The 14136-nt window shown below is 44.5% G+C and overlaps 1 protein-coding gene and 1 pseudogene across 1 annotated transcript in view; one reads left to right on the forward strand and one right to left on the reverse strand.

The window, feature by feature from the left end:
• The window catches only part of LOC132383737 (uncharacterized), a 141195-nt pseudogene that overhangs the window by 78930 nt on the left and 48129 nt on the right, over positions 1-14136 (reverse strand).
• The window catches only part of LOC132383763 (histone H3), a 53388-nt gene that overhangs the window by 30645 nt on the left and 8607 nt on the right, over positions 1-14136 (forward strand). The gene's annotated exons all lie outside the window — the stretch shown is intronic.

Genomic DNA, 14136 nt, shown 5'->3' on the forward strand with positions numbered 1-14136 from the left:
TGCTGACGGAAATCAGCAACTCAGGCAGCATCAATGGTGGGAATAAACAGCCGACATTTCGGGCTGAGACCCTTCCTCAGGACTCTGGTGGGAGATGCTGCCGGACTTGCTGGGTTCCTCCAGCATTTTGTCCGCGTTGTTCGCGATTCCCAGAACCTCTTGGCGTTATGCTGACCCAATGTTCACATCTGCAACTTCATCGCATTGTTCTGCCGTCAACATAAAATGACAGATTCCTTGTCATATAACACGGTGATAAATGATTCTGATTCCAAGGAATAAAGGACAACGGACATTGTCTGACCAAACTCTCTGTGTAACTGAGAACCTCAGGTCCGGGAAACATCCTTGGAAATCTTTTCTACTCTCTCCCCAGTTTAACCACCTTTCCTATAACGGTGACAAGAGCTGTACACAATACAAGTGTGGCCTCCAGTCACTTACACAACTGTAACACAATGTCCCAACTGATATACTCAGTCCCCTGACTAATGAAGATCAGCATGTTAAACCCCGTTCTTCACCACCCTGTCTGCCAGTGACACCACTTTCAATGAACTGTGTGTGAGAGATTTACCCCTAAATCTCTCTGGCCCATTACACTCCCTAATGACTGACCATTCACAGTGTAAGTTCTGCACTGGTTTGACTTTGCAATGTGCACTGTCTCACATTTATCTGTATTGAAATGCATTTGCCACGCTGTGGCCCTCTTCACTAAATGTTCAAGATTGCCGGGTTAAATAAGAAATACAGAATAAACTAAACAGTGTAAAAGAGGCTCAGGGAGGGATGCGATTCTGAAGGTGAGAATGGGAAACCTGATCCATTCTCGCCTCTTTTACTCTTTAAATATCTGAACGAAATCCTTATTCCCCTTTATACTATTGGTCAGTCACATTAATAATTCATCTGTTCTCTCCATATTGCTATTTAGTTACCTTCTGTTCTTTTTAAGTCCACTAATCCTTTAGCTTCCCACTAACTTTTGTGATATTCTCTGCTCTCTCATGTTCCTTTATGCTGCTTTTGTCTTCCGTTGTTGGTGATGGTTGCCTCATTCTCCCTTTCAAATATTGTTTCTGCTGAGGGATGAACTGATCCTGCATCTGCCAAATTACTCCTGGAAACTCAAGCTTTTCATACAAAGGTAATCTGGTTAATGCTGGTGTAGTCAAAATGCCCGACTGCTGTAAGCCAGTTCCCATTACACCTCTGTGTGATTTACCAACATGTCTGCTCCACAATACCTGAGCCTATTGGGAGGCCAGCAGTGTAATCCCATCAAAATCACCATTCATCATTCTATTTAAAACCTCTACTTACAAGACCTCATCATATCCCTCACTAATTACTGTTGTGTTGGTCTCCTCAATCAAACATGCAACATCCCCCCCCACCTGTCAAGTAGCCTTTAAATGTTTCCCCTTCACCTTAAACAATTGTCTTGTAAATGTATGCTTCCCTACCCTGACAAAAAGAGTGATTGCCTACTGATTTTGTAAACCTTTGGATGGTCACCAGACAGCTCCTTAATCTCTCTGGTGAGAAAGAGTGTCCCAGTCTGTCCAAACTTCTGCTAATAATTCAAATCCTCCAGTGTCAGTAACACCCTCATCAAACCTCCCTCCACACTTTCCAGCTTCATGACATCCTTCCTGTAGCTGGGTGACTAGAACTGTGCACAATACAGTGCAATCTCACTTTGATGATGACATCCCAAATCCTGTAACAATGAAGATTGGTTCCCTGACCAATGAAGATAAATAGGCCAAACATCATCTTCACCATCCTGACTACCTGTGTTGTCACTTTCAGTGAATGTTGTTCCTGTATTCCATGGACACTGTCTCTGCAATACTCTCCAAGGAACAAGAATTTTCTGTGCAGCTCCTTCCCTGGTTGGACTTCTCAAAATGCAGGAGCTCATCCTTGTCCACATCAACATTCATCTGTCATTCTTTGGCCGACTTCCCCAGGTCATCTCAATCCCGTTGTACTCTCAAAGAATCTTCACTGCCCACTCTACCACCAACAAAGCACTCTGTAACAAATGCTAGAATCCCCTAATTGAGAGGAATGGAGATGCTGGATGACCAAAAAGATTTAAAGAGAAGGAGGATAACTGTTTATAAAATCAGTGAAGTGGGATCGACATACAGGAGGAGTCTGATGGCAGATCAGCCTTTACATAGAATTGTGGGTGAGGGACTAAGGGAGAACACACTGGAGGCTTCATCCAGTGAGACAGTGTGAATAGAGCTCAGGATAAGAGAGGTGCATTCACTGATGGAGTTGTGCTACAGGCCTCCCAAATGCCAGCAGCAGGTAAAGAAACTGAAATGTAGCAGGGAATGAAAGATGCAAAGGCAACAGGTTTGTTGCAGAGGGCGACTAGTTTCCCCAATGTTGACTGGGACTCCCTTAGACTCAAGGGCTTAGATATCACTGCATATGTTAGAAGAATACTGGGATGTTTTTTAACATAGAAGTGGATAGTCTAACCAGGGAAGGTGGTCATAGAAGACATTGTTTTGGGAAATGAGCCTGGCCATTGAGAAAAGTTTCATTCAGGGAAAAGTAAATAAGCACAAGACTGGACACAGTGGTTATGTGGTCAATCGGGATTATAGCGAAAGGCAACTGTGTTGGACAGGAACTGAAGAGAGCGGAATGTGATTTGTCCAACCATATTTGACATGTGACTCTCACAACACGCTGGAGGAACTCAGCAGGTGGGGGGGGCAGCATACGTGGAAACGGACAGTCAATGTTTCCGGCCAACACCCTGTCTTGTGCGCATTGCTTTGACCTCAGCATCTGCAGAGTATTTTGTGTTTGACATGTGACTGTTTGTTAAAGGCAATCAGGTCAGAATTCAGACTGTTTCTTTGTGTGGAGGAAAGACAAGGATGGTAAAGTCCGGCAGAAGGGCGTGGTAAGAGATGTTATGAATTCAGTCTGAAAGAAAAAGATAAAGAATGTTTCAGGTGTATAAATTGGAGATGGCCTCTGGCAATATGAAGCAAGCAACAGAGAAGTTAAAAGTTTGAAACGGGGACAAGAAATGACTGTGGGGAGAAGGGGCACTATGGCGAGAGTACAACAACAAAAGGACAAAGGAGAGAGTTTATGTCTGAAGTGGGCGAAGGACTGAACCAGTACTTCACATCACTATTCATCAATGTGGTCACAGAGGATAGTGAGATCAGAGAAGGGAATGCTGATATTCCAGGGCATGTTGTTCCTCAGGCAATAGAGTCAAACCAGGAAATTACTGACTGATGAGGCTTGGATCACTGCTCAGGTAATTGTTCCAGAATATTATTAGACATACGATCTCTCATAAAAATTAGGCGTGTAAAAGGACGATATATCAAGAATTGGAAGGAAAAGCGAGTAAAATCCCCTGAGATTCTCTCCGTACAATCAGAGGAAAAGGGAATTTGGACAGAATTGTTCCGCTTGGAGATGAGGATGGCCATCTGTGTGTGGAAGTGAAGGAAATGGGAGAGGCTTTCCAGGAATGTTTTTGACGTTTATTTAACCATTGAGAAAATTATGGAAAGTGATGGAGCTACCAAAATGGCAGGAATCAGCTGTGATTTCTTACACCACATTCAAATTAGCAGGGATCTATATTGGAAACCTTAAGATGCATTAAGGCTGTTGAATCTCCAGGGTCATATCAGGTACATTCTTATATTTTGTGAGAAGTTAGAGAATACACTGTGGAGGCCACGGGAGAAATTGTTGCTTCATCACAGGCACCATTTGAGGTGACACGTGATTGGAGAGTGATTAATGTGGAATTGACAGTTTTGAGGCCAAGTCTGTGGATAAATCAAAAATAGAATGAGCGGCAGGCAGTGTTATGGAAGCAGAGAGTCTGCAGTAGCACTTGGACAGATTTATAGAATGGACAAGGAAGTGCCAGACAATATACAGTGTATGGAAGTGTGTGGCCGTGTCCTCTGGGTGGAGGAATAAAGGCATAGACTCCATCTAATCAGGGAGAGAACAGAAATCAGATGTGTAAAGGGACTTTGGGGGTACTAGTGCAGGATTCCCTAAAGGTTAATGTGCACGTTTAGATGGTAGTAAGGAAGGCAAATGCAATATATGTATTCATTCCAAGAGAACTAGAATATAAAAGCAAGCATCTAATGCTGCAGCTTTAGTCAGACCTTATTTGAAGTATCATGAGCAGGTTTGGGTCAATTTTCTAAGAAAGGCTGTGCTGGCATTGCAGAAGCTGCAGGGGAAATTCACGAGAATGATCCCAAGTCTGAAAGAGTTAGGATATAACCATCATTTGATGATCTGGGCAGGTACTCACTGGGGTCTAGAAGAATGAGGGAGCATCGTATAGAAACACATTGAATGTTGAAAGGCCTAGGTAGTGTTGATATGAGAGGATGTTTCCAATAATGGAAGAGTCTAGAACCAGACCACACCCTCAATACAAAGATGCCCCTCTAGAATAGAGATGAGTAATTTCTTTATCGATGGGTTTCTTTTGGCACAGGTGGCCATGAAGGCAGTCAGTAGGTCTATTTAAAGCAGATGTTAGTGGGATTTAATTATTATTAATGGCATCAAAGTTTACGGGGAGAAGTTCGGAGAATGGGGTTGGGATGGATAATAAATCAGGCATGATGGAATGATGGAACAGACTGGATGAGCCAAAAGACCTAATCCTGCTCCAATGACTTTAGGTCTTTTGGTTTAATGCTGTGCCATTGTTTAAAAAGGGTAGTGGAAACTAGTCAGGAAACTACAGGCAGGATATCAGTGTTGGGGAATATACTGGAGTGATTTCTGAGGAACAGGATCTACCAACATTTGGTCTGATTCAAGACAGTCAGCACAGTTTTGTGCAAGGGAAATCATGTCTCACAAATATCTTGCAACTCTTTCAGGAATTTCACAAGTGCGTAGATGAGGTTAGGGTTGTGAGTGTTGTCTATCTGGACATTAGCCAGACCTTTGACTCTGGTCTGGGAGGTTAGTTCTGAGAGATGGAATCCAAGGGAGATAATTGATTGGTTTCATAATTGCCTCAGTATCAGGAGGCAGAGGCTGGTGGGTTGATGGTTATACCTCAGACTGGAGGTCTCTGTCAAGTGGTGTTGCACTGCACACCGGGACCTTTGTTGTTCGTAATTTATATAAACAATATCCATGTGAATCATAGTTCACCGGATCTGACACCTCAAGGAGATAACAGTGGTGAAGTTGGTGTTGTTTGACCTGCTGTCCTTCATCATTCATGGCACAGAGTATAAGAGTTGAGAAGATACGTTGTAGATATACAGGTCTTTGGTGAGGATGGACTGGGGATACTGACTATCGTTTTGATCACCCTATGATAGCAAAGATGTTCCTAAACTAGAAAGAGTGCACAGAAAAAAATAAATATCAGATGGTTGCTTAGACCTGGGGAGTCAGAGTTAGAAGGACAGGTTGTATGGACTAGTGTTACGAATGAGGAGCAACTCTCATGAGCAGAAGGGTGCAAAGTCGCCCCCCCCCCTCTTTTTGAGAATCACAAAATCGCTACTATTTTGGGTCTGATACCAAGGAAATGAGAGAGTGACAACGCAGAGATACACAAAAGTGGAATGTCTCCTAACAAAAGCGGAACAGAACCACTGATTACTGCTATTGTCTCTTGGAGAAGGATTGTGTATTGAGTACTGTTCAATTCATTGAAACTCCTCAGGGGGCAACCAGAGTGGTCTGGTTGATGGGTTGTATCATCCCAACCTGATTGACACCTGAGACCCCGTGAGCGGGGATAAAAGTAAGGTCTGGGGAAACACCCCTCAGACACACCAGGAGAGACACTACGAGACCAGTGGGGGCTTGTGTGTGTGTCCACCCTTGCCTGTGTGACGAGTCCGTGACGGAAGAATGGTCTCGCTAAAGGACAGAGGGGTCATAAGTGAATGGCCACAACAACAACGCATCGACGGATCAAGATCGAAAAGGAAGGTCGGCCGGTCAATAGCTGTTTCTCTCTCTCTCTCTCCAACAATTGCAACATAGTGACCAATAAACCACCACAGCCTGCATGAACTGAACTGAACTTTATATTTCCATCGGACAATTCATTATCCCCTAGACAACGATAGAGCTTATTTCTTATTGATTATTATTATACCCACACTTTTAGGTTTAGTATTGATGACATATATTATCTGTATATTTGCATTGATATTATTTTTGTGTTTTTTTACTAATAAATACTGTTAAATCTAGTATCATCAGACTTCAACGGATACTCCTATCTTTGCTGGTAAGATACCCAGTTACGGAGTTCGTAACACTAGTATTTTATTCCCTGGAGCAGAGCAGATTCAGAGGTGATCCCAGTAGAGGTATGGAGATCATGGGGAGCACAGACAGGGTAAAAACACTGTTTTTTTCACAGGAAATGGCTGGTAAAAACAAGAAGGTAGGTGTTTCAGATCAGACATAATGGGCAGAGTGTGGTATGTATTTTGAACAAACTGCCGGTGATTGTGGCAGACACATTAGGAACATTTTAAAATCTTGTGATCCGAGCTGGTTGCCACATCTCAGGAACGACAGTTTCAGTTATAAGGTGAGGATGTAGAAACACAGATTGTTTACAAACTGTGTTTGTTCGATCTCCCTTTATCTCTCTTGTTTCAAAGGCCTAGCAGAGACCTTTAAAATAGATAAGGCGGACAAGAGTCTTTTACACAGGCAGCAAATGTCAAATACTCAAGTGCAGAGCTTCAATTTAAAAGTGGGAGAGGGATTGGTTCAAGTAGTTTGAGCAGGTGAGTTTCTATTTTTCTCAGAGACTGATGGCTGCCAGGGAAAGGTTCAAGCTGATACACTGGTAATGTTGAAGAGGTGTTTAGTCAGGCAGGAACAGGCAGGGAATGGAGAAGCCCATTCCATCCCCTCTCATTCTTCCAAAGGGCAGCCAGTACAGACCGACCCCATTTCAGTTCGGTCCCTGCCACCCCGCTGGGGGTGGGGGGGAAGGAAGCCTCAACGCCACCCCCGGGACCAGGGCGATCCCCCTCCCTCTCACGCATCCGTTGTCGAGGAAACGAGTCAGAGACAGAGTGCAACATGCAACAACCGAGGGAATCTGCAGATGCTGGAAATCTGAACTGCACACACAAAATGCTGGAGGAACTCAGCAGGCCAGACAGCATGTATGGGAAAGCATGTATCGGGCTGAAGGGTCTCGGACCGGGTCTTCCACTGTACTTTTTTTTTCCATAGACGCTGCCTGGCCTGCTGAGTCCTCCAGCATTTTGTGAGATATAAAGCTGGAGAGATTTGAAAACTAATGCTGAGACGTTTAATATGAACAGACTGATTGCTGACAATTTTAACTACATTGGTAAGGCACAGTGAGTTTTGGAGATATTGCGGGTATTCATGGCAGAAAATAAAGAGTTAATAGATAAAAGACGTTTTAGGCACCAGCCTGATAACATGTGGGGTTTCACACTGCTGGCGTACCGTCTACAGGTCTGGTCGACACACTGTAGAAAGAAAATTATCACTGGAATGGGTGACCTGGGGCTCTGGTCCCCATCCCCTGCCAATCCCAGGGAACAGGAATGAACCTCCCTGACAGTGTGGAGCAGGTTTACTGGGAGGTTGTTTGGGATGGAACCAATCTGATGTAAGACCATAAAATATAGGAGCAGAGTTTGACCCTCTGGCCCATTAAGACAGTACTTCCATTTCATCATGGCTGATCCATTTCCCTCTCAGCCCCAATATCCTGACGTCCCCTTAACCCATCATGCCCTGACAAACCAACAATGTATCAACCTCTACCTGAAATATACCCAATGTCGGCCTCTACAGCTGCCTTTGGCATGGAATTCCACAGATTAACCACTCTCTAGATAAATAAATTCCTCCTCATCTCCATTTAAATGGATGTCCCTCTAGTCAGAGGTTGTGCCCTATGTCCCTAGACTCCCCCTCTATAGAAAACATCGTCTTCAGATCCACTCTACCGTAGCCGTTCAACATTCAACAGGTTTCAAAGCAATCCCTTCTCATCCTTATAAATTCCAGTCAGGTCAGGCCCAGCATAATCAAATGGTCTTCATATGATAACCCTTCAATCCGGGAATCATTCTCGTGAACTTCCTCAGAATCCTCTCCAATGTCAGAGTACCTTTCTTAGATAAGGGGCCCAGAATTGCTCACAGTACAAACGAACCTCAAGGAACCTACTCTGCTACAAATTTCCTTTGCACATCAGATTTTCATTTTTCTTTCCCCTTAGAGCAATTGTCTATCCTTTTATTTTTATACCAATGTCCATGACCATAAACTTCTCAACATGGTAATCCACCTGCCGGATCTTTGCCTATTCTCACAATCTGTGTAAGCCCTTCTGTAGCCTCTCTGCTTCCTCGGCACTGTCTTCCCCCGACCTATTTTGAACTGAAAATGGCCCGAAGCCATCATTTCTGTCATCCAAATCATTGAAATATACTATAACATAAAATGCCATTAGTCATTGTGTCAACCAGAAAAGGCTCCCTTTATGCCACTCTTTGCTTCCTGCCAATCAGCCAAGTTGTAATCCATGCTCGTAACTTTCCTGTGTCATAGGCTCTTAATTTAAGCAGCCTCATGTGTGGCACCTTGTCAAAGGCCTTCTAAAAATCCAATTGCACAAGGCACACCCATCCAGTGATTCTCTTTGTCGATCCTGCTTATTTCTTCAAGCAATTTCAACACATTTGACAGGCAGGATAATCCCCTAAAGTAGTGGTCATCAACGTTTTTAAGCCCAAGATCCCCTACCTCGGCCTGAGTGAAAGGCAAGATCAACTCCAAATTGATTAGATACACGCAGGCGCACCGGGGCAGAAAGACTGGAAGTAATACCCCACAACCCAGATGTAGAAATAATCCATAAACACCAGGGGTGCCCACCCTTTTTTACACCGCAGACCGGTTTAATATTGACAATATTCTTGCGGACCGGCCGACGGGGGTGGTGGGGGGACGGGATGGGACGACGGGAATGAAGCAGGTTCCTTATGTCCAGTCTATCCCGCAATTTAGTTATCGCGACTCTCAGCACTTAGCGGCTGTCCCGCGCTGCTCACGTTTTTTCCTCTGATAAAACTCAGCGGGTTCAGGTTTAAGTGCAGGGTGCTTGGACTCAGGGTACCGAAGCAGTTTTGAGGGCTTCATTGCCTCATTAGACAGCCTCCGGGCCCAAACTCCAGCCTCTGCCCTCCCGCCGCCAGACGCCCTGGCCAGGTACATCTGGTCGCGGGTAGGGTGAGAGGACAAGTTCAGGGCCAGAGGTCCTCGTGCCGGGGACGCGGCGGTCACAGTTAGAACAGAGCGACCGACCGAGTGAGGAGAGCGACAGGCCCGCGCTCGCCCCCCTTGTAGGATCTATTGGCCGACAAAAATTTGTTTCAGTAGATCGCAGCGAGGTAGCTCTTCTGATACATACGAAACCTTGAGCCCAAATTAGGTTGTCTGCTAATATTTTAGCACCGGGTTCCCCACGAACATTCGGTTTGCTAAACAGGTTTAGAGGCGGTTCCCATCTGTCCGCGCTCCAGGCCAATAGCATCGGCGATTCTCGCTGGCTATGCTCTGGGCCAGCAGCATCAGCGCTTCCCACCAGCCGCGCGAGGCGAACACTGGCGCGAGGGTGTCACTGCATTAAGGCGACTGATGACCTCACGTGAGTTCAAGTTCAAAAGTCAGTGTGACAGCGACTGAGGGAAGGTGCAGCTGACTCATATTGTTTCCTCACGGCCCGGTGGTTGGGGACCACTGAAGTACACTGTGTCATGCGGGGGAGCTATGTGCATGCGCACTGAGCAGAAAGAATGGAACTAAAACCCCGCAACCCGGAAACAAACTCTCAACAGTATTTGTGTATTTATTTTTCTTTGTTTTTTGGGATCTACTGGGAAAGTCTCAAAAAATCGACCAGTCGATCGCGATCGACGGGTTAGCGACCACTAATCTGGATGATGGGGTGGTAAATTGGATTAGTAAGTATGCAGGTGATACTGAGATAGGTGGTGTTGTGGATAATGAAGTAGGATTTCAAAGCTTGCAGAAAGATTTAGGCCAGTTAGAAGAGTGGGCTGAAAGATGGCAGATGGAGTTTAACGCTCATAAGTGTGAGGTGCTACATTTTGGTAGGACTAATCAAAATAGGACATAGCTGGTACATGGTACGGCATTGAGGAATACAGTAGAACGGAGTGGTCTAAGAATAATGGTGCATCGTTCCCCAAAGGTGGATTATCATGTGGATAGAGTGGTGAAGAAAGCTTTTGGTATGCTGGCCTTTATAAATCGGACCACAGAGTATAGGAGTTGGGATGTAATGTTAAAATTCTACAAGGCATTGGTAAGGCCAAATTTGGAGCATCGTGTACAGTTCTGCTCACCGAATTATAGGAGAGATGTCAACAAAATAGAGAGAGTTCAGAGGAAATTTAGTAGAATGTTACCTGGGTTTGAGCACCTAAGTTACAGAGAAAGTTAAGTCTTTATTCTTTAGAGCATAGAAGGTTGATAGGGAACTTGATAGAGGCATTTATAATTATGACGCGATAGATAGAGTTGGTGTGGATAGGCTTTTTCCATTGAGAGTAGGGGAGATTCAAACAAAAGGACATGAGTTGAGAGTTAAGAGGCAAAAGTTTAGGGGTAACACAAGGGGGAACTTCTTTACTCAGAGAGTGGTAGCTGTGTGGAATGCGATTCCAGTAGAAGTGGTAGAGGCAGGTTCTATATTGTCATTTAAAAAAAATTGGATTGGTATATGAACAGGAAAGGAATAGAGGGTTGAGGGCTGTATGCAGGTCGGTGGGACTAGGTGAGAGTAAGCGTTCGGCACGGACTAGAAGGGCTGAGATGGCCTGTTTCCATGCTGTAAATGTTACATGTTATATATAACACTTAGGAGGCAGTGATCACAGTATCATTGAGTCCAACTTAAAATTGGACAGGGAGAGACATGGCAGTGTTTTAGTGGAGTAAAGCTAGGAACAGTGTTATGACAAAGGAGTCAGCTGAAGTAAATTGGAAGGAGATGCTGGCAGAGATGGCAGCTGAGCAGCAAAGGTGAGTTTCTGGGAAAAATGAGGGAGGTGCAGGATAAATGTATTGCAGAAACAAATAAATACTCAAATGCAAAATAGTACAAACGTGGCTGACAAGGAAGTCAAAGCTAATGTAAAACGAAAAGGAAGGGCATACAACAAAGAAAAAAATTCAGAATACAAGGATTGGGAAGCGTCTAACACCTTACAGAGATAAAGAGGATAAAGATTAAATCTGCAAGCAAGCTAGCAAATATTATCAAAGTGATTCGTTGAAGCTTTTTAAAGTATGCAAAACATAAAGGAGAGCTGAGACTGGATACTGGATTGCTAGAAAATCAAGCCAGAGGAACAATAATGGGGTGAGGGGGGGGGGGGGGGCAGAGGCGGAGATGGCAGATGAACTAAATGAGTATTTGTCATCAGTGGAAGTTACTAGCCATGTGCCAGATGTTGAAGGGAGTGAGGGGAGAGAAGGGAGTGCAGTTATTATTATAAGGGAAAGGTGTTCAAAAAGCTGAAAGACCTGAGGGTATATCAGTCACCTGGAGCAGATGAACTGGACCCTAGGATTCTGACAGAGGTAGTGGTAGAGATTGTGGTGCAATTAGTCATGATCTTTCAAAATGCATTGGACTCTGGCATGGTGCTAGGGGACTGGAAAATTGCAAATGTCACTCCACTCTTTAAGAAAGGAGGAAGGTGGCAGAAAGGAAATTATAGTCCAGTTAGTCTGACTTCAGTGGTTGGGAAGATGCTGGAGTTAATTGTTAAAGATGAGGATATGGAGCATTGGAAACACAGGACAAGAAAGGACAAAGTCAGCCTGGTTTCCTTCAGGGGAAATCTTGAATGATGAACCTGTTGGAATTCTTTGAAGAGATTACACGCAGGATAAATAAAGGGGATGCAATGGATGTCATATATTTGGACTTTCAAAAGTCCTTTGACAAAGTGCCACACACGAGGCTGCTTACCAAGTTAATAGCCCATGGTATTACAGGAAAGTTACTGGCGTGGTTAGAACATTGGCTGATTTGTAGAAAGCAGCATGTCAGCAAGTGGAAATAAAAGGATCCTTTCTGGTTGCTGTCAGTGGGTAGTGGTGCTCCACAGGGGTCGGTGTTGGGACCACTTACTGTATATCAATGATTTAAATGATGGAATAGATGGATTTGTTGCAAGTTGACAAGAAGGGCAGGTACTGTTCAGGAAACAGGTAGGCTGCAGAAGTACTTTGACAGATTAGGAGAATTGGCAAGACAATGGCAAAGGAAATACAATGTTAGAAAATGCATGCTCGTGCACTTTGGTGGTAGAAATAAATGTACAGACTAGTTTCCAAATAGGGAGAAAATCCAAAAATCTGAGATGCAAAGGGACTTGGGAGTCTTTGTGCAGACCAACCCAAAGATAACTTGCAGGTAGAGTCGGAGGTGAGGAAGGCAAAAGCAATGTTAGCATTCACATCAAGCGGTTAGAATACAAGAGCAGGGATGTGATGCTGAGACTTTATAAGGCATTGGTGAGGCCTCACCTTGAGTATTGTGATGAGCTTTGGCTTCCTCATCGAAGAAAAGATGTGCGGGCATTGGAATGGGTTCAGTACAGGTTCACAAGGGTGATTCTGGGAATGAAACGGTTTTCATACGAGGAATATTTGATAGGTCTGGGTCTGTACTCACTGTAATTTAGGATGGGGGGGGGAAATCTCTTTTCGAATGTTGAAAGACCTGGGGGCACAATCTCAGGATTTAAAACAGAAATGCAGAGAAATTCCTTAGCCAGAGGATGGTGAATTAATGCAATTTATAGCCACAGGCTGCTGTGGAAGCCATGTCCTTGGGTGTATTTAAGGCAGAGCTTGATAGGCTCATGATTGGACACAGCATCCAAGTTTGCAAGGAGAAGACCAGGGAGTGGGGATGCAAAGGGCAAAAAGGGTCTGCCATGATTGAATGGGAGAGTAGACTCGACAGGCCAAATAGCCTAATTCTGCTGCTATGTCGTACGGTCTTACTCAGTAAATCCAAGAAAGACCACACCCAACAGGGTGGCCAAATCACCAATGTGCAAACGACAATAACTTGTGTAAATACAAGAGAGAAAATAATAATGTCATAATTAAATAGAGAACATGAGATGCAGAATCCTTGAAAGTGAATTGGTAGATTGTGGGCACAAGGAAATCTGCAGATGCTGGAAATTCAAGCAACACACACAAAATGTTGGTGGAACACAGCAGACCAGGCAGCATCTATAAGGAGAAGCACTATCGAAGTTTCAGGCCGAGACCCTTCGTCAGGACTAACTGAAAGGAAAGATAGCAAGAGATTTGAAAGTAGCAGGGGGAGGGAAAAATGCAAAATGATAGGGGAAGACCGAGGGGGTGGGTTGAAGCTGAGGCCCGTAAAGGAGATTGGCAAAAGGGGTACAGAGCTGGAGAAGGGAAAGGATCATTGGACGGGAGGCCTAGGGAGAAACAAAGGGGGAGGGGAGCACCAGAGGGAGATGGAGAACAGGCAGAGTGATGGGCAGAAAGAGAGAAAACAAAAGGAGGGGGCAAAACAACTAAATATATCAGGGATGGGGTAAGAAGTGGAGGAGGGGCATTAACGGAAGTTGGAGAAGTCAATGTTCATGCCATCAGGTTGGAGGCTACCCAGCCGATATATAAGGTGTTGTTCCTCCAACCTGAGTGTGGCTTCATCTTGACAGTAGAGAGTTGAGTATCTCTTACTATTTTCCTTTCAGTTAGTCCTGACGAAGGGTCTCAGCCCAAAACGTCAACAGTGCTTCTCCTTGTAGACGCTGCCTGGCCTGCTGTGTTCCACCAGCATTTTGTGCTTATTGATAGATTGTGGAAAATAGTTCTGCGGTGAGTTAAGTGAAATTAAATGCAGTTATCTCCACTGGTTCTGGTTTATGGTGACATCAGTGAATCTCTTTTTCTGGTCAATGAATAGCCTGTAACGTCCCTTTCGACTTGGAGGCAATTTGATGTGGCAGAACCGACGTCACAGAAAGTGAG

Source organism: Hypanus sabinus, chromosome 31 (assembly GCF_030144855.1).
Source record: "Hypanus sabinus isolate sHypSab1 chromosome 31, sHypSab1.hap1, whole genome shotgun sequence".
In the NCBI taxonomy this organism is placed as follows: domain Eukaryota; kingdom Metazoa; phylum Chordata; class Chondrichthyes; order Myliobatiformes; family Dasyatidae; genus Hypanus; species Hypanus sabinus.